The 24,896-nt window shown below is 38.1% G+C and overlaps 1 long non-coding RNA gene across 1 annotated transcript; it reads right to left on the minus strand.

Moving 5' to 3' along the window:
- Positions 1-24,841, minus strand: LOC309590229. Its single transcript, XR_014228129.1, has 6 exons — positions 24,519-24,841; positions 23,039-24,055; positions 16,501-16,640; positions 14,451-14,742; positions 5,757-5,880; positions 1-746 (listed from the first exon to the last, which is right to left on the minus strand). It is a non-coding gene; the product is annotated as an uncharacterized lncRNA (long non-coding RNA).
- Positions 24,842-24,896: the final 55 nt, after the last annotated feature.

Consider the following 24,896-nt stretch of genomic DNA (forward strand, 5'->3'; position numbering starts at 1 on the left):
TCAATAGTTTATGTTTTTACTTCAACATTGGATTAGCTTATGATAATATACACATTCTGTTATAAAAAATAACCAAGAAGAAATTTAATGAAATTTTTTACCATATTATGAGTGCTACGGCATCAATAGATTTTCGGGAATCATTTTCTGTTTTATATAGAGACCTGTATTAAACATGAGAGATGTAGCACAGAAACCACCTGTAGGGTTCACTGTCAGCTTTGGTACATTTCAACAGATTCTGCCTTGAAACACCAAACTCTTCATTTGTAAGTAAGTGGAATATATCAGCAAAAGGTAACCAGAACAAAAATCAACATGTCCAGCCTTTGTGCAACACAAATCTCCATGCTCCTCTCAGCTCATTGGAGTTACCACCTGTACAATAATGCACACAAAGCTTTTTGGGAAGACCATCCTAAGTGCTTTTAATTGCCACATAAAGACTGTTTCTTCTCTTCTTCCTGATAACCCTCGTTTTCAGCACAAAAGTCTGACAATGCCAACAGCTTCTTTATTTGCCGGAATGCTCTGGTGGAAGTTTAAGCTGAGAACCTAATGTTCCACAGGAAGCAATTTGAGGGTGAAACTGGGCTGGGAACTGGTTAATGAGGTTCGTGAACCCAGGTGATATTGTGTTTTCGGAGAAGTTGTTTGTCAGGGGAAGAATAGCAGCAAAACTACAGCCAAATGCCTCACCAGTGTGAAGTCAGCCTATGTGAACGTCCAACCTCTTCTTCTGAATGCTGTAAAAAAATTAAAAATGTATCAGTCATTAGTACCATTAGTGAGCACTGCACAAACACAAGCAGGCGGTCTCTAGCTGGAGTGTTCACAAATCCAAAATAGACTAACAGTAGGTCAGGGGATAAGTCATCCCTAGCAAGATCTCATGGCTCTGTCCAGTGGCAGGGCTAGACCAGAACACATTTTTTTTTTTTTCCTACCACTGGAGTAAGTTAGTGGAGTTTGCACCATGTTTTCAGTAATATTTCTATTTTAGTGTCAGTTGTGCACCTGTGAATATACCTATTATTTGAAAATAAAACCTCTGTACAGGCATTAAGAATCTAAACTCTTACAAGCATATATCCCAATTTACTTTTTATGCATTGTCGTGGTTTAACCCCAGCCAGCAACTAAGCATCACACAGCTGCTCGCTCACTCCCCCCTCCCTGGTGGGATGAGGGAAAGAATTGGAAGAGTAAAAGTGAGAAAAACTCATGGGTTAAGATGAGAACAGTTTAATAATTGAAATAAAATGAAGTAAAATAGTAGTAGTAGTAATAATAATAACATACAAAGCAAGTGATGCGTGATGTAATTGCTCATCACCTGCCGACCAATGCCCATCCCATCCCTGAGCAACGGTCCCTCCCTCCTGGCCAACCCCCCCAGTTTATACACTGAGCATGATGTCATACGGTATGGCATAGCCCTGTGACCAGTCTGGGTCAGCCCCCCTGGCTGTGCTCCCTCCCAGCTTCTGGTGCACCTGGCGGAGCACGGGAAGCTGAAAAGTCCTTGACTGGTGTAAGCACTACTTAGCAACAACTAAACCATCTGTGTGTTATCAACGTTATTCTCATACTAAATCCAAAATACAGCACTTTACCAGCTACTAGAAAGAAAATTAACTCTATCCGAGGCCAAACCAGGACGTGCATTTACAGTCTTAGGATACAATTGCACCAGCATGCAGCCACACACACCACAGAGGCACACATTTGCATGTGCATGTGAATCTGCACGTGATTCCAGGTCAACATAGTGAAAGCTGCAAACCAGCCTGAATATACTGAAAAGTTTTGATCTTGCATTCGCCATTTCATTCTACCTATTTTGCATTATGACAAAGGGATGTACCTCAAAATAAAGAACTTAACTATAACACAAATACTGTCAAGGATTCAGTCTATATTAAAATGTGAGGTCTGCTACATACTTACTATGGGTCCAAATCCTGCCCCGAGACAGTGGAATTATCATCTGGCCTTAATCAAAACCTCAGTTCTTTCAGATTCAGGGAATACCAAATATAGGATCTAAATCTCTGGGTTTTGGCGCTTCCCCTGAACAAGGCCAGTCTACAATACAACTGTCTACAGGCTGTAAGAGAATCCAGACTGGGACTTGTAGGTTAGTCTCAGCATTTGTTACTTAACATCAAACGATCAGATTTCAAAACTTACCAATTTGTAATGTAAGCTTCTCTGAATTTAAGGTTTCCCTTAAACAGATATTGAGGATCTGTTTATTTTGGAAACAACTATTTGCAGCCCTATGAGCTAGGAAAATTAAAACAATCACCTACAGTAGGATTCATCCCACATAATCTTAGCTAACAGGCGTATTATCTTCTAGATTTCCTCTGTAAAGTTAACTGTAGGCAGGCAGTAAGTAACCCTAACAGGGGCAAATTAGCCCACACATTTAAGTAACGTCTCATATGACATTAAGATGCCTTGTGGGAATGCCCATCATTCTCCATTGAGTACAGAAGGGGATCCACAGATTAAACAAAAGACTAAGTTGGCTAAAATTAATTCTCAGACTCAGTATTGTATACATCATACCAGTTTAAAGACCTCTTGGTTGGTGCTGCAAATATTCATGGGTTTTCTAGATTCGGGGTTGGGGTACTTAGGTGGTGGTGTTATTTATATGAATGCAAGAAGCAAAAGACTGGACTTTCTTAAAGTGTGCTTAATTAGATAAGTACACCTTAACTCTCCCTTCCACTCACAGCTAACAAAAAATGTAATTGGTTGACCTAGCACGTGAGAAAATACATTACTACAGAAGCATAGAAAAACTTTAGGTTTCAAGCTAAGATTTACACAAAAGATGAAATATTTTCCCATACAGTCTTATTAAAGCAGCAAAGAACTCTCTAAATCCCTATCTGTATCATCATCAGAAACACACAACTTTCGGGAAATCCTCTTGCAGTCTTTGACAGCAAAACTACCAAAAAGGTGAACCTGTCAGATTCTGTACCATCAAAAGCAGTCATCTGACTATTCACAGTCACTAAAAGGCAGGTATCTCAAGCAAATTTACATCTCTCTTTCCATATAGCTCTGAGCTCTTGATATGACAAAAGCCTTGAAGGGACTCTTACGTGTTATAAACAGCCCAGTTCCATACACATTTTAGGTCCTGAGTTCATTACGTATATGTATTTATGTGTGTGTATGTATAACAATACACACAGAGATGCACTTTAAAATTAAATTTCACTGTAATCTTCAATTTTGATGAGCAGTTGTCACTGCAGATTTCACTATCGTGCTTTTCATTCAATGTCTCTGGTAAACTCAAAGCACAAATAATCTTAATGGGTGAGAGCTTGACTAATGAAACTCTTTTCTAATTGAATATCAGTAAACAACATATATTAATTCACAAACTAAATCAGAATCCTGGAGAAGTTTAGAGATGACACTTTTCTGTATATTTCATCACTGCAGTTATGCCATCCTTAGTCTTGCTTACACTCAGATCTGCGTGCTCATGTATGATTTCTACACTTTTACACCTCATTTTTGGACACAGCCCACTGAATCAGTCAATGGGTTCTATGTGGGTGTAAAGTGTATGCTTGGGGAATGGAAAAGCGTTGGGTTTGCTGGGGGGGGGAAGGGGGTGTCTGTCTTTTTTCTTCTTTTGTATTCTTACATTTTGTTGTCTTTTTGATACAATTTCAGAAATAGAGGGTGTTATATTCTAGTGTGCTTAAAAATCTTAAGACTATTACAGACCTGAAATAGATTACTGAAGGAAAAAAAAAACAAACCAAAACAAAACTATATTTACCCAGTTCAGGCAAACTGTTTCACAAGTGGCAATTTCAAATATCCAAACTATTTAGGATCTGGAACACTATGCAGGCATTTGCAGTTACCACTATGAAGACAGGAACTAATTATTTTGCAAGCATAGATTTTACATACAAGAAAAGAGTACTTTCAGACAGTGTTATCGTTTACTCTTACAGACACTGGTTAAAACATTCACTTCCTCATCTCATAGACTCTCATTATGCAATAAGTTTTTAACTTATTAAAGAACAATTCTATTAACTTCAAATGGAACTAGTTCCACAGCAAAAGTTAAGAATGCAAATGTTTATATTATGATGGCTAATACACATCTAACAGGGCAAAGTAGGATGGTGGAAGGAGGCACATTGTTAATTTGCAAGCAACAAAGTCTTTGATCCCTGTAAGTAGGGCTGACTTATTACAAATAAATGAAAAAGTATATGCTTGTAAAGTAATACAGCAAAAGGAGACAAAATACTATGACAGGTTTACAGAATGGCTTATTAACAAACCAGATTTTTAGTAGTACAGGACTTAATGACAGTCCCCTGTCATGCTTAGCTGTGTCCTATAGCTAAAGCTTATCTGACAGGAGAGGAAACTGGATTTCTTGTGCCTGCTACAGTAATGCATAAAGAGGCTACCAGTGTTCCACTCTATAGTCTGGAGTTCATGACTACCGTTCCCCTCAAATTTTCCAACCACTATTTTCTCCTGCTCATGTATTAGGACATACATGATACTTCCTAGAAAGTAAGTATCTGCAAACAAATAGCTGTCTTTGTAACAAGGCCATTAAGTGACCATTCCATTATACAAATTTCCTTCATTTTTTGTTACAACATTTGGTTAATGTTTACAATTCTGCATTTTTACACAGCTGCCACGAAAAAGGAAAAAGCCTTTTTCCCTGTTATTCCATTACCAGATACTGAAAAGCTCTTGGTGAAGAAGGAACTTACTTTAAGCTCAAGGTATCTTATCACTTTTGATAGATGCATTTTCAGATTTTAATTCTGGCATCAAAAGACTCTCCAAAAGGAGCAGCAGTTTTGTAATCAGAATTACCTTTTTTATGACAGATAAAGAAACAGTAAATTAAGCTTTCTCCCACATAAGTAACAAACCCAAACTAATCAAGCCGGCTCTCCACCAACCACTGGATACCTCAAGAAGTGACTTGTGGACATTAGCTTATCTTAGTTTAAACCTTTCCAGTTTAAAAAAAAAAAAAAATCAAAGCAAACTACATCATTTAGTGTACAGAGTTTAAACACACAAGAATTTAACATTTAAACAGCCTCTAAGGCTGCTAAGTACGTACTTTCAACATATACTTCGGCTTTACTAAGACTGGCTAATGCTCCCACTCATCACATGACACTCTGCCAACACTGCAAAATGAAATGTGTTAGCACTGTCAGAAATGTGATCATTTCCTCAATCGGCGGGGGCGGGAGGGTGGAATCAAAACACTACAAGCAAAGCTGCAGACAAAATCAGTGTGAAAAAGCAGCATGGTGCACCTAATGCAGCAAATTAAGACATACAGTTAGTGAACAAACACATTTTTCTTTTTATACAAGTCACTACCATTTGTCCCAGTACCCCTTCACACACACACACACTATCACCTTCTTCTACCGGATATTTTTGTATTTATCACATTAGTGTTCCATACATCTTCCAGCACAGTCTATGCAGTAGTTATGTACAGAAAGAGCTGTAAAGAGCGGGCAGAAAGCAACCCCTTTGAACAAAAAAGCCTTCATAGAGCCAAGCTCCCAATGGGAATATATTTAAATGCTTGACTTGGCTTTTATTAATGGGTAGGAGCGCATACCTTAAAGTGTGGGGTTGTGTTGCTGTTTTTTTAAAAGCCAACAGATGTACAGAACTTGTCTGACAGAGGGATTATTTACACTTACCAACTGTATGAACAGAGTCAACATTTGTAGAGCCTCTCGCTAGCGCATGTTCAGAAGTGCCGCTGCAGAGAGCTTGCATCAATGGAGGCGTAAGAGCAGATCTCACATTTGAAAGGCTTCTCACCTGCCAGGAAATGGAAAGCAAATACAAAGGATGCAGTATCTTCTATCGGAACACAAAGTGTGTGTAGGAAATTCAAAAGAATATCAGTGGATTAGCATTTACAGCACATCCTCAAAGCCACAGCTCATCCTTCACATGATCTTGTTGCTAATGAACCATGATCTTAGATAATGATCTAGGCACTTACAGGTTACAGTCTGTTTTACCAGTAGGAGGCCTAGTGCATCCAAATTTGGCTTCCACTGTAAGTCTAATCAAGAAAAACTGGCCAGAACCATTTCCAAATTTAGTTTTGATCTTTTTTTCTGAATCAAAGTTCACAGGGCCAACTCTCAGCGTACTCCACCTCACCAATTAAAAACACACAAACAAACAAAATCCCTCAGAAACGGGAAATGCAGCAGAACAGGAAATTTTCAAGAAGCAAAAGGAAATGGCACTAAGGGAAAGTCATTTTAACTTAATGAAGAAAACACAAAGAATTTTCTGTAAAGCCAGCAAGGACATTTAGGTCACAAATACAAAGGAAAACAATGACTTTCAGTAACAAAAACATTGAGAGGTACATTCTTAAAGGATTAGCTTCCCCTTTCACCTGCATTCCCGTTGACAATTTCTAATTTACAATGTTTATCTTCATATTTTTCTGATGTACTAAAATTCTGAAATATTAGCCTTAGAGTAGAGAACCTAAAATGAGCCTAACCAGAAAGAAACCACTGACTAAAAAAAATGAAACAGAATCACAAAGTGGTCGAGGTTGAATGGAATCTCTGGAGGTCATTTGGCCCAACCCCCAAATAGGCAAACCTATTTTCATTTTTTCAGTCAAAAATAAAAACACAAACCAAATAAATACATTTGAGTAAAAAAAAAAAAATGAAAAGTGAACATATTTTAAGAATCTAAGTCCTAACACCAACCCCGGTATAGTAATAATTCTCCTCAAGATAGCATTTCACGCCAACGTTATTACAAGTAACTCTCCAGCTCCAGTTTTATTAGTTTTATCTTTTAAGAATTAATGCAGGGGGTATCACATTGCGTGATCACTGCATAGTCAGTATGATGTGGAAATCAAAGCTTTTTTTTTATGTTTACCCCCAGTTGTCAATGGAAAAGCAAACAAGAAGAGGCTGATGACATTTTCAGGAGCAGTTGTCAATGGCTTAATAACTAGATAATAAATTACATTTTCATAGGTAATAAGCAGCTTCCTAAAACTCATTAAATATGTTTGCTGTGGGTTGCATAGCAGGTCAGCTGCAGAACAAGGAATAGGAGACAGTTCTGGATTTGCAATCTTTCTTCTACACAGTGACTTTGTTCATTTTTTGCAAAAGCTTAATTTATTTTGCATGGTTTTGGTCACTTGTCTACTTATGCACCTGAACATCATTAACAGTGCCCGGCCACACTGCCTAGCCAACCTCCTAGAAGTCAATTATCTCTTCTTTGGGTATCACTCTCCTTTTCCTGTACCTTTTGAAGCCCTGTCAGTTGCCTTCTACACAAGCTGAGAATGTTTAATAGAGCAAATGTCTGTCTTTGAAGACATGGCATACTTGCTACCACAGAGACTGAGAGCCATCTGTCCCAGTAGCACGAGCCGTCTATCAGCCCCCTTCACACCTATGTTTCCTGCCAGACATCTGCCTACTCTCCTCTGCCGCCGTGGGCGATGCCACAGCTCCAACGCTGCAGGATGGAGCACCACCCACGTCGCTCAAGTGTCGGAGCACCGCACTCCTGCCAAACCACTGCAAGAGTATTTCATTTCTTCAACTTGCTGAAAAGTTCATTTTGCCAGTGTGGACAAAGGCGGATATTCCCTATTCACTACGCTGCCAGGTCCTACAGGACAAGTTCTCCACAAGCTGATTTATTTAAATATTATCACAAGCAGCTAATTGGCTCCCCACTGTCCTGTCCACCCACTCACTGCACACATCAAGTAGCAGGTTTCAGAAAGCCATTAACACAACATAGTGTGTTCCCATCCTATTCCTTCAGTTAAACTTATTTTCTAATCCTGTAAAATGCTCAGTTCAGGAAAAAGGAGAAAGGCTTCATTTTAAATACCAAGAAGATGGAACAGATCCAACAGTTCCAGGCAGGCAGTGATACAAAGTACGTTCTTCTGTGTAAATTCAGAATTTCTAATGCAAGTGCCTTTTTTGGCAGACTGATCAACTTAATATAACCATGGCAATGCAAAGTCTATGTAAACAAATCACTGGACCAAGACAGAAAGAACCCCAGAGCATCAGTCACAGAGAGGCTGAGCATTTGATAGAGGTTCAACATTAAACTTTACAACAGAAAACAGAAGCAGGAAGCTTTCCAGAAAATGAAAGGGAACGTAATCAAGTCGGACAAACAACAGTCTATTATATTAAAAATCTTGAAATATGCCAATATGTGCAAGTTGATTTTAAAAGTTTTGAGCAGACATCCCCATTCCTTCCTGGCCATGTAGTACCAGTACAGAACAAAAAATTATGAACTGGTTGAAGTCCATATCCATCTGAAGCAGCAAAGGCATCCTTCTCAGTTAACAAGCCAGGGTCGTAAGCTGCCCTTGTCTTTGCAGTATGCATACCTTTACATAGGTGCCTTCTGAATATAGATCCTAAACCAGGATTTCCGTAAATATACCCATATTCAGGAAGGCAAATCAAACATATCCTTAAAGATCAATATCCCTCAATGCCACAAAAAAACATTGAAGTTAAAAATTTGCCTGTTTTGTTAAATCAGGATCGGAGTGTTTGGTTTTTGCATATCCAACGCAAGAGGGAGAACTAGCAATAGGTAAGAAAATACCCCTTTTCTCCAGAAATCCTTTTCACAGCACAAAAGAAGCACTCCTACACAGCATTCAATATTCAACTGTACAGTGCTTTTTTTTTTTATCCCTAAGCAGTTTATCTAAGTGGTAACATAAAGAAGACACACATGTAATCCACTTGGATGCATTAACATACGCTCTGTCAGAGAGGCCTTGAGCCTTGATTTGTATTTGCAGTGCTGGCAGTGAAAGGCTTTGATGCCAGCATGTGTTCCCATGTGGTTCTGCAGAGCCAACTATAACAACGCTTCCTGTCAGAAAGGAAATTAACCTTGTCACAGCTGGAAAATCATCATCTATTCTTCCTATGTAAGTGGTCTGAAGGGATGACATTTCTCAGTTACTGTGTTAATTTAGGCTTTTAATGCCTTTTATCATGAGTGTTTAAAGCTATTAATTAGGAAAGACTGATATCATTATTGAAGGGATGAGAGCACAAAGATTCCTATCAGACCTGTCTACAATCAAGTACTTCAGTTACTATTTTATTATCTTTCAACTATTTATTTATATTCCCAGAATGACATACTTTGCTGTGTTGAGTAATTTACTAGCAGCCAATACCGCATAATGCAACACGATTATATTGGATTGTTGTATTTTGATGTTTGAATGGTCCACCTAAGTCTTCTAGAATTTCTTTGTCTGGATGAAAGACAGACTCTACTTTCTCAATTGCATGACGTGCTACTCTTTCAGCCCAGCAAGCGGAACTTATTTAGAAGGAAAAATAATGCATATGAAAATTGTATGTGTGCTTATATGCCAAGAGAGGATTCCTAGGGAACAAAATTGTAAAACATTTGAAAAGGCCTACAGAGATCCTCGATTCCTTGATTTTCCAGATTCTTCCCCACACCACACTCGGAATACCTCAAAACCATTTAACTGTCTTAAGCACCTAAAGTTCCTCAAAACTCAGCAACAACAGAGGAAGCACTGGTTGTTCACAAATTCACAGACAAGTCTGTAATGCTGTAAAGTCACATCTGTAACACACAACAATTTCAAAGGGAGAAATATAAGCAAAGAACAACTTTAAAATCCTTGTCCTGTGGAAGTCAACTATAGTTTAAAAGGTGCTTACATCTCTATCCAGATTACTGATCAGCACTGAGCAAAAGGAAACAATGTCCTTTCGAATCATACCTGTAAATAATTAATTACTAAGTAAAGACTATTTCCAAATACACACATTACATTCACATGTTAGATGTAATAAACAGGATTACATTCTTTAAACACTCTATAATGAAAAAAAAAACTATTTTCATGACACATTTGTGAAGGTAATTACAATCCTGCTATTTTGAAAACAACGTATTTTAGAAAACAACGAAATTAGTTTATATTATACTCAAGACTTCTACTGGTAAGAGTATTCCTGCTAATTCTGAATTGAGTGAATCATACAGCTGTTATTTTATGAAACAGTATTCAAAACAAGAAAGATGCAAAAGGGGATTTAATCCTCAGTTATTTGTGTGGATTAATACTTTCTTGCACCAGAGAAACAAAGCTTACAGTGCTCAAAGAATAAAAGCCCTTAACTTGCATGAGGGAACTTAAGTACTCAGGGGAGTTGTTGAAGTGCTGGATGCATAGAAGGCGTGAAAGCTAAAACAATGATCTCAGTAGAATCAAGGGCCTATATGGAAAAATCTGGGATTTAAACAGCAGGCTTCAAAATGAAAGCCAACTCTGAAAGGCAAGCTGTGCCATTTGGAATAACTCTCTGTACTGATTTTTCCCCTCTTCCCTAAACATTTGTGATCTTTCAAGAGGAAAAACCATCACAAAAAAAAAAAAACAAACCTGTCAAAGATGTAGATTCTAAACTCCTACAGGACAGGCAGAACTTTTTTAGAGCTATGAAGCACAGACCAAAAATGCAGAGGCTAATTTCTGTTGTATCTTTGTGAATCCAATCCAAGTACAGTAGTTCAAAGGTATAACATACCAATTCAAAAACTAGGAAAATGTTCTTTGTTACCATTTCTACTCATCGAAAACAGAATTAAACTCGTACTTTTTATATATTTAAAGGACGTCTTTCACAATGATGTAACAGAACAACCTTCCTTTGTTAGGGGATTAAATGCTTTGTAGAAAAGTAGAGCTATTTGGATTTTCTAGCTATTTGAATTACTCATTAAAAAACGTGTAAGCATAGCTGCCTATTTCCAGCACAGGTAATAGCTTTAAATGCAGATTTCAGAATTCTGATAATACTGCGGGCAGTGCCTATCTTATGCAGCACTTATGGTGCAAACTCCCCACAAATAATGACGTGTTCTTTTTTCTTTAAAGAGAAAAGAAAGAAGATACTGTTACTAGGGGGGTTGGTTCTATCTTCTAAGGCTAAGGAGCAAAAGTCCAAAGGAACCTGGAATTGTAATATGGATGATTTAACCTTTCATGTAAATAAGGTGTATTTGAGACTGGGAAATTCCGACCCATTAAGACCAAAGAGTCTTGAGTACTCTTGATCAAGTTTTAGGCTCCATAAAGGTCCCACATGCATTATAACACTTGTGATTTTAATGAAACAGTCAGGCAAGACTATCAATAAACCTGTCTTGTTAGGAATCCGTTTCATTCTCACCAGTTAGGTTTTGAACACTGATTATAGGCAGCTGAACCTCACAGATACCACTATGATTTTCCCTTCTTTATATGAACTATTGGATAAAACTCAGCAACTGAAAAGGTTAGACTGCCCTCTCTCTGTGGCTTCTTGCTAACTACTTGATCTGTAACTTAGAATTATGGCCAAACACTTTCAAGAAATTCACAATGGTAGGTGTTAATCAGCATTTTCCCATATAGTCATAAAAACACCCAATACTCTAAATCAGTAATATGGTACACTTCCATAGAGTTTTAGATGATAAAATTGTACTTCGCTGCTGAAATAAGACAATAAAATTTAGTTATATTATTTAGTATCACTAGTATTCCCTGTGAATTGAGGCCTTTAACTTGCATGCACTGTCAGCAGAATGCACAAGCGATCCTTGTACATGAATGCATTAATTAATATATTAATTAAAAGCATCACTATATTTAGTGTATTCTGTTTTATTTTCTGATGGGAGAAAAATGCCCATGAGAACATTATCTTGAAGTGTAATATTACATTAATTTAACTTGAAATATAGAAAATAAGTATTTGAAAGATGTAAGCAAGACTTAGGTGACATTAACTAATAACGTCATAGGGTTCAGTTGTTTGGCTATTTTATCCTTTAAAATATACACACACCTAATGCCACAGTCATAAAAATCTTAAACCTTCATACAGAACCGCCTTTTTTATAAACTTGAAATGGATTTTACTAAATAAATTCTACTGCCTAATACTGAAAAGAATGACGACTTCCAATTCATACATTCCAGCTATCCTTGTAGCAAATAAATTCGGCAGAAATCATCATTTTAAACTGTCACATCAGTAGGTAGCTTGCACTGAGGTTTACAGGCAAAGAGAAACACTGAAAAATTTGAAAAGTACAAGCCAGCGTGATGGTGCTCATTTGCTGCCCCCTCCTGGGGAAAAAACAAAACAAACAAAAAAAAGGCACCACAAGACAGCCAGGAAAACAGCCCTTCCCTGCGTACCATTACCTACACTTCTCTGATAACTCAACCTTGCGACAGCAGATCTTTTTCAGTTTAAAGGTTTCTTTTTGTTATTGATACTTTAAAATTAAAACTTAGACTCTAAAATATATTTCCCAAATGAGTCTGTTAATCTAGGCATAATGAGAGAGGATTCCAGGAAGAAGAGAAAACGAGGCTACTTGCTTTGGCACTCTGGAGCTCTGCGTAGCAGCACAGGCTGCGCGCTCAGCGCCGCAGGCAGGATAGCAGCGTTGTCTTTATGCCATTCTGCCATCAGCTATTCACCCTAAGCTGCGGGACACGGCACTGAACTGGCTGCGATTCGCAACAGATGCTGTTCTGCCACGGGGCCAGGGCCTTCAGCGGAAAGAAATAAGAGACAGCCACAGGCTGGTAATATGGCTAATTGCTCATTTCGTTAGTTCGCCCTTCAAAGAGGCTGTAAGAAAGAAACAGTGTTAACATGAAGTTCGCTTTGCTGCACTGATAGCGCAGCAAAACTCAAGTCAGAACTAGGTATGAAAAGTTCAAGTAAGTTCTTAATCTTTGCAGTAATTACAAGCATCGTTCCAAGGAGAGCTCCAGAGACCCAGTCTATAAAGGCTCTTTTTACTTCCAAAACAGAGCGGTAATGCGTTCATCAGATAGTGACACATTTCATATGTAACCTCAGACTAAATTTGGATTGCCATACTCCACTGGCTCAAAAATAACTATTGTGATGATATCATGATGTGAAGTGCTTAACCTTATACTTCTCCAACTTTAAAACTAAGACAGGTTATTTCAAAATACCTCACTGTGAACACAGGAGCAGCTTGTCCACCTGCTTTGTGAATTTGTAATGACTGAACTGTGCTTTGACTATGACAAGGCTTGTTAACTGCCTACTTAATTTAAAAAAAAAAAAAAAAGCCTATGTGAAAGGTACATCATCAGCACATCAGTCTACTCCCTACCTACTAGCAAAGCTGCTAGTTTGCTACAAGTAATCAGGCCTTTGACTACCCAAACAAAAATTCCTTTTTTTCTTTCTTTTTATTACACCAATTTCAGCAGGCTACTAAAACATGTATTTATTTCTTTCCACGTGAGCAATAACAACTTCAAACCAGAAAATCCAGATTCGGTATAGACAATTAATTCAGTCCTAGAAAGCAGTGGGGTAAAGAAGCTATTTGGGGAAAAAAACTTGACAATTTGAATTAATTAGATTATAATACACAACTTTAAAAGTCAGAAAGTGATTTCTCCAGTTAAACTGAAAGTGTCTATTGTGAAAATATTTTCTAATAATGTGACAGACATATGTATGGCCATAAACAACAGCAACAAAGAAGGAACATCCCCAAAACCAAACTCACATACTTAGAAGAAACCTAGAGAAACAGAATGTACACTAACTTCTCTAGCTAAATAATACAAAAGGTATCATTAGAATACTGCATGATGTCAGCTTGTGGATGGGTGGCTACCAGAGATCACTACCTTCTTTATCAAAGAAAAAAAAGATCTTTTCTGATAACAGGAGAGCATCAAATGCCTTCTCAAGATCTCTTTGGAAGAGAGGATGCACTTGAAGTCAGAAAAAGTCTTAGTGTTAAATTAACTCTTACAACTGCAGACAAGTGGAATTTTGCATTAATTGATAAAATTGGTGCATCAATAAATACGCCTATTAGAAATGCAGCCATGACTGCAAAAGAAGCTGTACATTGTCACAGTTTTTTCACCTAGTTTACATGCAGCATTTCAAGAAGTCTCACAGCACATCTCTTGGCTCTTCAAAGAGCACATCTCAGTGGCCCTCCTTTGTTATTGTTTCTAAGAAAATGTAAGAGAATACCTTTAGAAACACCTTTTGATCAGCACCTGCCTACTTTATCCAAAACCAAACCAAGTAGAAGACAGCTATTTGAATAGTGTACCTTATTTTTGTTCAAGCTATCTGTGGGCAACTTTCATGTAAAAATAAATAAATAAATAAATAAATAAATGTACTACATTATCAATTGTTCTGCAATGAAGATCTACAGAAGTACTTGGAGCACAACAAATAAAATGCAAGTTTTGCCATAATACAGGTCATACTTACTGTAGGTACTACATGCAAATTAACTTGGAACTCTTCTTTCAAGTTGCTTTTGTGTTGGAGCACACAGGATTATCTTCAGCCTTCTTTCTTCTCTTTCATTTGTTGTTGTTGTTTGGGGGGGGGGGGTTTGTTGTTTTTTTTTGTTGTTGTTGTTTTTTGTTTTTTTTTTTCCTGATGGATCTGTTTGTGATGTCCATTCATCTGGCATCTGGTTTTGAGTACTTGATCCCAAAATGAAGACAGAAGGGCTGTAGAGGTTTTGTGATTTTCCATACGCTCTTTCAACTCTGCTCTAGATTGCAAATTAAGAAATAAGTTAGCTAATTCAAAAAGAAACCCAAAATATAGTATCAACCAATATTTTACATTACCATCAGTGACTCAAAAGACTTAAGAATTTGAAGTAAGATATTTGCAGGTGAAAGACAAAGTTGTAGAGGGAATTTTGAGACAGTGTAACCCTCATAATTCAGTCCACTAACAGAGAAGAAAAAACCTTGCTGATCATTCTATGTTATGTTTGTGAAACACACACACACACAAAGAGAAAAAAATATTTTCCAAAAAAAGCTAGACAAGCCATTTCCTTGGGGTTTTATGGTTTTGGTTTTTTGGTTGGTTGGTTTGGTTTTTTAACTGTAGGGTAGAATTAGATTCAAGTTGTTAAATATAGGTAAATGTTGAGGAAAAAACTTTTCTATTTTACTTCTGCATATATTGTAAATATAATGACTTACAGCAACGTTTAACTGCCATTCACACCCACCCTAGAAGTACAGATTATCATTCTTGGATGCACACTTTCATTATAAAATTGCCGCAGTGCTGCTCAGCACAAAGAGAAAAACAAAGTGAAATAACCACAAATTATAATGACAAAAATTATAGCATTCGGAAAGTCACCACGGTGTTTGACACACTTGCCACCACAATAATAAATATCCCTGTTTTTTAAAAGTAATAAAGCAGGGAGGAGAACCGTGATTTTCAGGAATCTCATTTGACCTGAATCCCTTGGGTTTACCAGATTACAATGTATTTGTCATGCAAAAGCTTTATCTAACAATGCACATTTTAAATAGTTGTCTTCTCTACATTTCCTCAGCTAAACTTCCAATGATCATTATACATGTAAATAAAGAACAAGCAACGTATTCACATCACTATTACATTGCAAGGAATTAATTTATTTTTATGTTAGGAATATCCAAATATTAAGTTTCCTTTCTTATACTATTGTTAAAATACTATAAAATTCTAATTACATTGTTAAGACTAATATCAAGATCAGCGAAATGACAGCCATTTCCAACCTAAAATATAAACTTAAAAAACACAGTGCTGCATACACTTTTAAATATATAGTGTAAGACTAGGGAAAAAAATTAAATAAGCCTGTTGGATGACTGAGAAGAGAGCCAGTATTTGTTTCAGAACAAGGGGAATACTTTGATGCACAGAAAATATAATTTGCCACAGAATCACTTAATTTGACTCAATCTTTTTGGTCCTGACATAGTTTACATATTACTGCTTTTGTATGAGTTAATTATTTTAGCAACAAAGTACTAAAAATTCTCTTTTTGCCCCGCCCCCCCCCCCCCCCCCCCCCCGGCTACAAACAAGACATAAAAGGTGATGTTAACTGTTATATAAATGAATCAATCTCAAAACAGTTGCACCAACTCTGAAGGTGACCTGTAAAATTCATCAACTTAAGAGGCATGTATCAAATGCTCCCTGCAAGGGCTTAGTAATGTAAGACATTTCAGCAAATTGCTGTTTACAGGAAGAAAAAACTAAAGATTTTTTCCTCACCCAGGGTCATCAAGTCTTATTTATGAAATTGCCAGTTCCTTTTAATGTGATAACACAGCAAGTATCAGATCACAAACCCTGTTGGACTATGGAGCCTCTAGTGACTCGGGGAGAAGGGAGGATAAATTGCCAATTTTATGACCATTTATAGATCAAAAAAAAATTTTTAAATATCTAATGCTTTTTTGAGATGGCATATTCAAGACAGTATTATGAACAAACAAACACTTACCTGACCCTCCATTCAGTGCACACCAGCTCCATGCTGCAGTGTGGTTCGGTGGTCAATACATCACCACCAACACGGTATGTGTTAGGATGTCATGACAGAGCTGAAGCCAGTGACCCTAAAGGGTCTAGATGCCACAGGACCTAAGGAAGAAATACGTGAACTTTTATATAGCAATGTACTCTATGGTCTCACAGCCTGGTAACTAAGAGCGTACAGCACATACCGCTAAAGATGATGGCATTTTTGGTAATTTATTTCAGTATGTTAAGGTAGATTCCCAACATATCTCCCACAATAGAAAATAAATCCTATATTAAAAATCAAACAAAATCCCAGCTCATTAAGATTGCTAAGCCAAGAAATAAAAATTAAGAATTGCCAAAATTAAAGTTGCCTTGGTAACCTTAATTTTGTTACTTTTTGTGTACATACTCTATGCTCGCTAAACAATAAACCAAGATTAATGAAACACTACCCATTCTACACACTAAATTTTGGAAGGATCGTGTGTGGGGGGAAAAACAAAAATAAATGTATACAGTCAAGTCAGGCAACTGAAGATTTTGCAAGTGTACCCACCCACACAGATGATGTGTGTTTGACTTTGCAACCTTTATCATGAGTTTTCCTGAATTTTTTGTGGTTTTTTAAAAACACGTTTAACATGTTTTATGCTTTATTTTTTGAAACAAAATATCTAAGAAAATAAAACATAAATTCCAGATTTCACAATGGTGGATTATGTTTGGGCTGACTGGCATTGCTGAAACCCTTAGATACACCAGAAACCTCTGATGCTTGAACTAATTGCCATTTGAGTAATGACAGCAACAGTAAATAGGAGTGATTATGTACCCTGTTATATTAATGCTGGTTCACGTACCTGAGACTCTAAATCCTTTCTGTCCACTTCAGGTCACCCCATTGCCCAAGTTACTTTCATTCTCCGAGATGCCCCACTTCACTTTATTCTCTGCCCACTATGTGGGCATCTCATCATGTCCTCTAGCGACTTCTCACGGGTTTTCCAGCCCCACTGGTCTTTAGTATCCAACTTTTTTTATATGCTCTCTATGAAAGAATTTAAAACCTTTGCAGCCAGGTACCAAAGAAAACTGACAAGTTTTCTTAGTTCCTGTCCCTGCCTCCATAAAACAGCCTGTCACAATTAGCTTCCTGGAGAGTAAGGTATCTTCACTGTTCATTGCATTTTTCAGAGGCCGCGAAGAGGCCAAATCTCGACAGACTTTCGCATCAAGAGTGTGCCTTTCATCTATTCTAACAGAAGACACCATCTGAAAAAAGTTTAGATCTTTCCTGCAAGCCATGGAACATGGGCTTTTAAAATAAAACGTATCCACAGTCTTAGTGGTTCCACTAGAAAACATTATGAACAAAGTTTTCCCCCATATGCGTTCTAGAAAGTTGGTTGAATCATTTTGGTTGATCTGTTTTTACAGGAAAAGCATCAGTTGGAGGCAAAGAATCAACATAAAAAAATTCAGCCAATACAGTTTAAACAAACAAACAAAAAAAGCAAAACAGGTGAGCAAGTGAAAATAGTATGTTTTAAATAAACAGCAACAATGGTAAGAAAGCAGAGCACCTATAGTAGTAACAAAATGCAGTCTGGTTTTATAACACTAAATATGAAGTTTTCAGAGGAAGGGGCCTTCTTTAACATAATCTTGGGGAAATATATTTATCAGCATGAAGAGAAACTGCTGCTAGAACATATAGCCTCTACCACTACTAAAAAAATAAATTACAAAATCAGATTTGGTGGTGTAAATATGCACAGCTCCTGCCCCTCCTTTTGTTCACTCTGCAAGAGAGAAATGTGGATAGAGTCCTTTGAAAGTTCCTGTAGGATTTAAGCAGTGTTGAAGTTTGCCGTAAGCATTGCTCATTTGACGGAACTGAGGTAAATATATATTGATTGATAGGCTGCTATACATTTCCCCATCAGATTCACCCTGCTTTAGTTAACGAGATTAAGCAAAGACAGCAGTCAAATCAGAGGCGCAGGGACAAGTGTCTCCACATAGCTCTGTTCTAACCACCAGTCTAGGACTTCGTAGGTCAAGGTCTGAGGAATTGGAACTGCTAACAGTATGAACTGCAACACGCGCTTTTGACATCATTAAATGTCAAAAAGAGGAATCAGAAAGAGACCAAACTCTTGGTCAAAAAAGACCCAAATTGTAGATTGAACCTGACTGGCTGTCATTCAGAGTATTACAGCCCTGATGTTATTCCAGTCACACCGACACAAAACTAAAGTCAGAAAAGCTTCAGACATGAAACATCCGTCATCTTTGGCGTTTTAAGCAGTATGGTGTACACCCCTCCACCAAGTGAAGGGCCCAGTTTGATAACACAAAAAAAAAAAACAACCAACCAATAAAACTGTGAGGTAATACAGAGTCTTCCTTGTATGAAACAAAAATCTCCACCTATTGCAGATGGAAGTAAAGTTCTCAGAGTAAGATGGAGAAAGACTGATAAAAGAAGATAAACTTGCTGCTACTAACTTAACAAAGAAGAATTTCCTTTTAAACTAACAGACAACTAGTTACCTAACCAAGCAATTATCAATTGCCAAAATAAGCCCAACAGAAACTCACACCAACATAAAACGTATCCAAAACCCAAGCATCTCGTCATGTCCTGCATCCAGATGCCCTGCACTGAGGGTCACCGTCATCTTCTTTTCTCCTCTATCTACTTAACAGCTGCTCAGCTGTGAGCTCAATGCAGCTGCTACATCCCACTGCCACCAACAGCCTTTGAAGATGAGGATCCTTGCTTAGTGCCTTCAAGCAAGCTGTAAGAAGTCCCTAATCCTCTTCCCCCCCTCAAACCACAGTTTCAATCTAGCTTAATGAATTGTAAAGCCTTCTTCCACCAATTAAAACAAATTTACTTGTACATACACTTGCATTAGGCAAATATTTAGCACGGGAAAATTCACCTCCATTCCATAACAGACAGAAGCAGAACATTTAATCAGAAATCCAGTACATGTTTATAGTATTTATAAAGCATTCGTTGCACTTTATAAACCAAGCAGTTAAAAAAAAAAGTAAAAGAAAGAGACCTATTGAAGGGAGGGAGGGGGGAATAAACAAAAAAAAAAAATCCACCTACATTTGGAAAAAACATCTCTCACATCTCTCACATTCAGTACATGGATGCAGTTTGAAACTGTAACCATGGTTGTGCAGATGCTTGTAGACTTTGATCCATTCCTTAGCTGTATTAAAAGCCACAGTTTGTTTTAATAGGTTAAAATCGGATTACATACATTAATTTAAAATAGAAGACATTTCTCCACATTAAACAATTATTAACATAAACGTTCAAACTTAACTCCTACGTAGTTTTAAAGTGTTTTGTGCTTATTTAAGCAATACGAGGCTGAATTTGTCTGAGATGCACATTATTTCAGAAGAAAGAGTGATTATTAATTATGAAGACACAATCTGACCGTGGGGCTTTGGCAGCAAAAGCAAGGCTAGCTCAGCTCTAAGGATGCTCAATGCACTCCTCTCCCCAATGTCAAAACAGAACAAAAAACAAACAAACAAACAAAAAAACAGGATAACAAGCAGTTCTCAAAGATTTCAAACCACAATTTAAAATGAGTTAGCAAAATATACACTTGCAGTGGAGTTATTTTGATGTGAATTACGGAGCATATGAAAAATACTGAAGGAACAGATACTTAGGAAACATCAAAATATCCAAGCTTCAAAGGATTACTTTTAATGGTGAGATACAATACGCTTTCCTTGTCCATTTTCTTCTATGTCTGCTGACAGTCTAAACTTGGTCTGGATAAAGTACTGGTTGCAGGTTGTGGGTTTTGCATATACGATTTCTGTTTAATGGGAGATGCAATTAAGACCACTAACCCTTTCCTGTAAGGACTTTAATACAAAAATCACTCAACTTTGTAGCAACTTCTGGACTCTTTTTTAAGGTTTAAGAATCAAAGGCCAAAAACGATGACAGGCAGCATGATTAGTCATTCAGGTCTTTCGCCTCTTTATCCCTGATGCAGATGGTAAACTGTCACTATACAGCCTATACGAATATCGATAACTGTTTTAATATAGATAATTAAACAAGAAACAACATTGCACAATAGCATACAAGAATCTCTCATCATGACAAATTAATAGCCTTGTCCTAAACAAGAAATTAAGAAGAAACTTTAGTATACTCCACCGAAGTATTTCAGCAATTTGTACGTTTTTTTCCACTAATGAGTTAGGCTTTCATGTAGGTTAAAAGTTATAACAAGCACACTGTAGCAAATAATGTTAGCAATTACAGCTAAAACTTGACATTAATTTAAACACAAGCTTGGTACTAAGAAGCTACAGTTAAAACTTATTTCAAAAACTATCCCTATAGCAAGCAGGAAGGCTTGCATACCCATTGTATCAGCTCCACAAGCATAATAAATCGGCAGACAACAGTTCTTTGTAATGTTACAGTGCAACTCCCGTTGATGGAATGAAACATCTGAAAAATACTAGCAAGCTGAAGACTTCTCACAATTTCTTTAATGTTTCTTCTCCACCTCAAAAATGTATAGAAGTTAGCAGGGTGTTAAATAGGTATTTAGAAAGGCTTCCTTTGCTCACATTTATCACAAAAATGCAAACAACATTCAAAACAAATGTAAAATATTTACAATTCTATAATACTACCAATAGCTTAAAAAGTTATTAAGTATTTAACCAACTACATTTTTCAACAGGAAACTAAAATTAAGTAAACTTTCTGCATATGTTAACGTAACAGTGAATAGCAGGTTATAATCTTCAAAATTCATTGCCCTCAGATGTGATGGAAATTGCCAAAAAAGTATCCCAGAAAACCTAGTCCCAGGCTGTTTTCTCACTACAGTTGTAAGGGAGATAGATTTTTTTCTTTTAATCCCCCTCCCCCCCCCCCCCAAGTGGAAGGAAACTACTCATTCAAAAGACAACTTAAAATTTGTCAATACAAACAGTTCTCCTTTCATTTAAGAAAACATTGTTTGTATAAGCACTCATAAATCTTTTCACTGTTGTAGTCACCTCTAGTTTGAAATACCATGAATTTCAGCTGTCTTTCTATGTGCTCTCCTTCCCAACCTCTTAGAGAAAAATTTAGACTGGACCTCAGCCTTGTTGTTGGCTTACAGTGGCATACAATTAAGTGGAGACACTGTATGTCGTTGTGAAGCAAATAAGATCCTAATTTTGCTTTTAGTTCTAAAAATGACCCTTTTTTACTTACTTTTGCTGCAGAAATTCTGCAATAACCTTCTATGAAAATTCTACCTCCTGCCCTTTTAAACAGTAAAAACTCAGAACAACCCCACCTATCCCAAAAACAAAGACTTCAAAATTAGACTGCACAACACACAATCTAATCTAAACCTTTCAAAACCAACACCACAACACAGATATAATGCCCAGCCTGGCTACGATCACAGGAAGCCCTGTTATTCCACATTCCCCAATGCTCTGAACATTGCCTGTTTTCTTATCTGACCACTGCCACGAACTGCAGAGCACTCCTGTGAGCCATCATCTTATTTCACGTAAATTACCTGTTTTTGCACCAGTCTTACTGAGCAATCAGAACCAAATCAGTAGTTCAACCCAGACAGCAAGAATTTGGCCTATAATAGCAGTAGCAGCCATGGAAACCTTGCTAAAAATCAATCACTGAAATCACCTGCAACACTGAATGGTTAAACAGAAAAATGCCTAGACTACCTTCGTACACAAATCTGAAGATTTTACTTACAGACTTGAAGGTAAGCACTAAATGTATGGCTTTACTGAGGACAACACACTTGCAATTAGTAACAGAAAAATTTTTCCGTTTTTCCCTCCCTGCTTAAATAAAGTACAATTAGTATTGGTACAAAAGCAACGTTTGTAGCCAACGCAAACGAGAACAGCACTAGAATACTGGAATTATGTCCTTTTGTGATTTAAGAGACACAGATTATGGTACTCTGCCAAGGTCCTCCATTGGAGGTAATATAATGGAGATAATATTTAGCTATTAGCAGGATGACAGAACTTAAGAGATAAAAAGCATTAACCTTGATAGAGTACCTTTACAGTAATGTTACAATATTACTAATAATATTGAAATGATTGGAATATGATAGTCAACTACTACTAGAAATATTCAGAATCCACAACATGAGACAGGATTTTGCAGAATGAACATCATCAAAAAGTGAACATTTACAACACTTTTTAGAATTTTTGCAATTATTATATTTTCTCTGCTTAAACTAGTATGAAGATGTTTTACTGTAACTTCTCATGATAGCATTTACAGCTTATGATGAAACTCTCTAATAAGATTTGCATTGACCAAATAAAGTTACGTGCACAGAGTAGTTTATAGCTGAGGCAATTGTATGAGAATAAAAAATAAAATTTGACTTACTGGTAAAATCACTGTGTGGATGTTTAAACATACCCTGATAACGTCAAGCTACATTAAGATTTCTTACCTGCTCAGTTTCAAAAGATGATGAATACATTGTGCATTGAAAGAGATGAGGTGTCCTCTGATGGCTGTTTCTGTGCGCTTTCCAGGAACTTTGTGACATAAAAACACTTTCATCAATGAGGCACTGGTAGGTTTCTTTTAGCCACTTGTGCGATTTTAAATGATTTTCCATAAAGTCTCATTCAGTCATGCGACAATAAACGCATGTAAAGCCACGATCCACATCATGACCCTTTTCATGGATTTTATAAGCATCTTTTGACTTCCGTGCTATGTTGCACGCATGGCAGAAATGCCGAGTTCTTTCAGAACCGTAGCTTTAAGGCACAAGCATCTTTCACGGGATGAGCTAACCCTTTACTGCCACATCTAGCTTTCTTCTGATTTTTGTAATTTTAATACCTTGGTTCAGCTTTAGGGGTTTTTATATCCCCAGCTAAGGTCTGAGTTCTAACACTAGGAACACAACAGAGGCCAAGATGCACAGATTGGGCTGCTTCTTCATCTTTGCTCTTGGAATATGAAAGAGAAGTCAGCACTGCAGAACAGGGCTCCTCAAGCTGCAAATGAGCTGCTGCTTCTCCAAACAAAGTGTTCTCTTCACAGGAGTGAGAGGCATGAGGATTATTGCTCTGACTCCTTGGGCTCATGTCACAACAGTGAGGACTCATATTTTGAAGCACCTGATATACAGATAATAAGACAGACATTTTTTCCAAGATTTTCTTCATTTTCGTTATTTAGCTTCATCTCCCATGCTATATGACTCATTTTCACCTTGGTCCATTTTAGGAAGGCCTGAAATTTGAAACAGTGTATCTGTTTCATGCATGTGGGCCGGGTGTGTCCTAATCTAACTTTTGCTGTTGCTTGTGAACTGACAGAGCTTGCACCTGTATACCTCCACCAGAAACATTTCCACCAGGTGATTTCCTCAGGGAGATACAGGTTCGTTGATGCAAGGCATTGGTATTTGTATTTAAATTCATTCATCTTCCACAGTTGCTGGTAGGTAAATCTACAAAAGACAATAAACAAATCAGTTAAAATTCACTTTATGATTTCAAATGGCTTTTTCTAGGCCACAACGAAATCTAGATTCACATTCCAGTCATAGGAATGTCTGCAGACCTTAAGGCTATCTGAAAGGAGCGAGGGTTTTGCCAGGAGAAAGACGATGCCATAAATGATGACTCAAATCTCCTGTGGAAATTAAAAATGAACTACAGGTTAATAATATTATGTCATTCTTTTTCGTGTTAGGTTTGTAACAGGTCCCGCTATGAAGCGGGTGGTTTTACTCTTGAAGCAAAGAAGGCTGGTGAGAAACCCGCACTGCTAACACAGGGAAGCCGCCGGGCCGCCCCCCTCTACCAGCGCACCCCACACCCAGCCGGCGCCCCGCCGCTCCAGCCCCGCCGACCCTTTCCGCCCAGCGCGGCGCAGCCTGCAAAAGCGAACGAAGCGGAGCGGCGCCTCACCAGAGCCGCCAGCTGCCTCCGGAGAGCCCCTGCCGAAACGCCCGGCAGCTCCCTCCCGGGCTGCGGCCTCTCCCGTCGCCAGGCCCTTTCCGAACTGCAGCGGCTGGAAGCGGCGCCCTCGTCCCGGTGAGCTTCCCTGAGGAGACGCCCGGGGCCGCGGCCCGCCCACCCCGTCGGGTGAGGAGGTGCCGCTGCGAACGCGGGTGTCGGGGCCGAGCACCCGACCTTCGCTCCACCCTCCCGCCTCTCCCGGCACCAGCGGCGGCACCGATCCCGCCGCTGCCGCCACGCACGGGGCGCCGCCTCCCCTCAGCCGCCGCCGGGGGAGGAGGGGGCGGAGCTTCCGCCCCGCTCTCTGCCCAGCACGCGGGTTCACTT

Source organism: Platalea leucorodia (genome assembly GCF_965183815.1).
Source record: "Platalea leucorodia genome assembly, chromosome: 1".
Taxonomy (NCBI): domain Eukaryota; kingdom Metazoa; phylum Chordata; class Aves; order Pelecaniformes; family Threskiornithidae; genus Platalea; species Platalea leucorodia.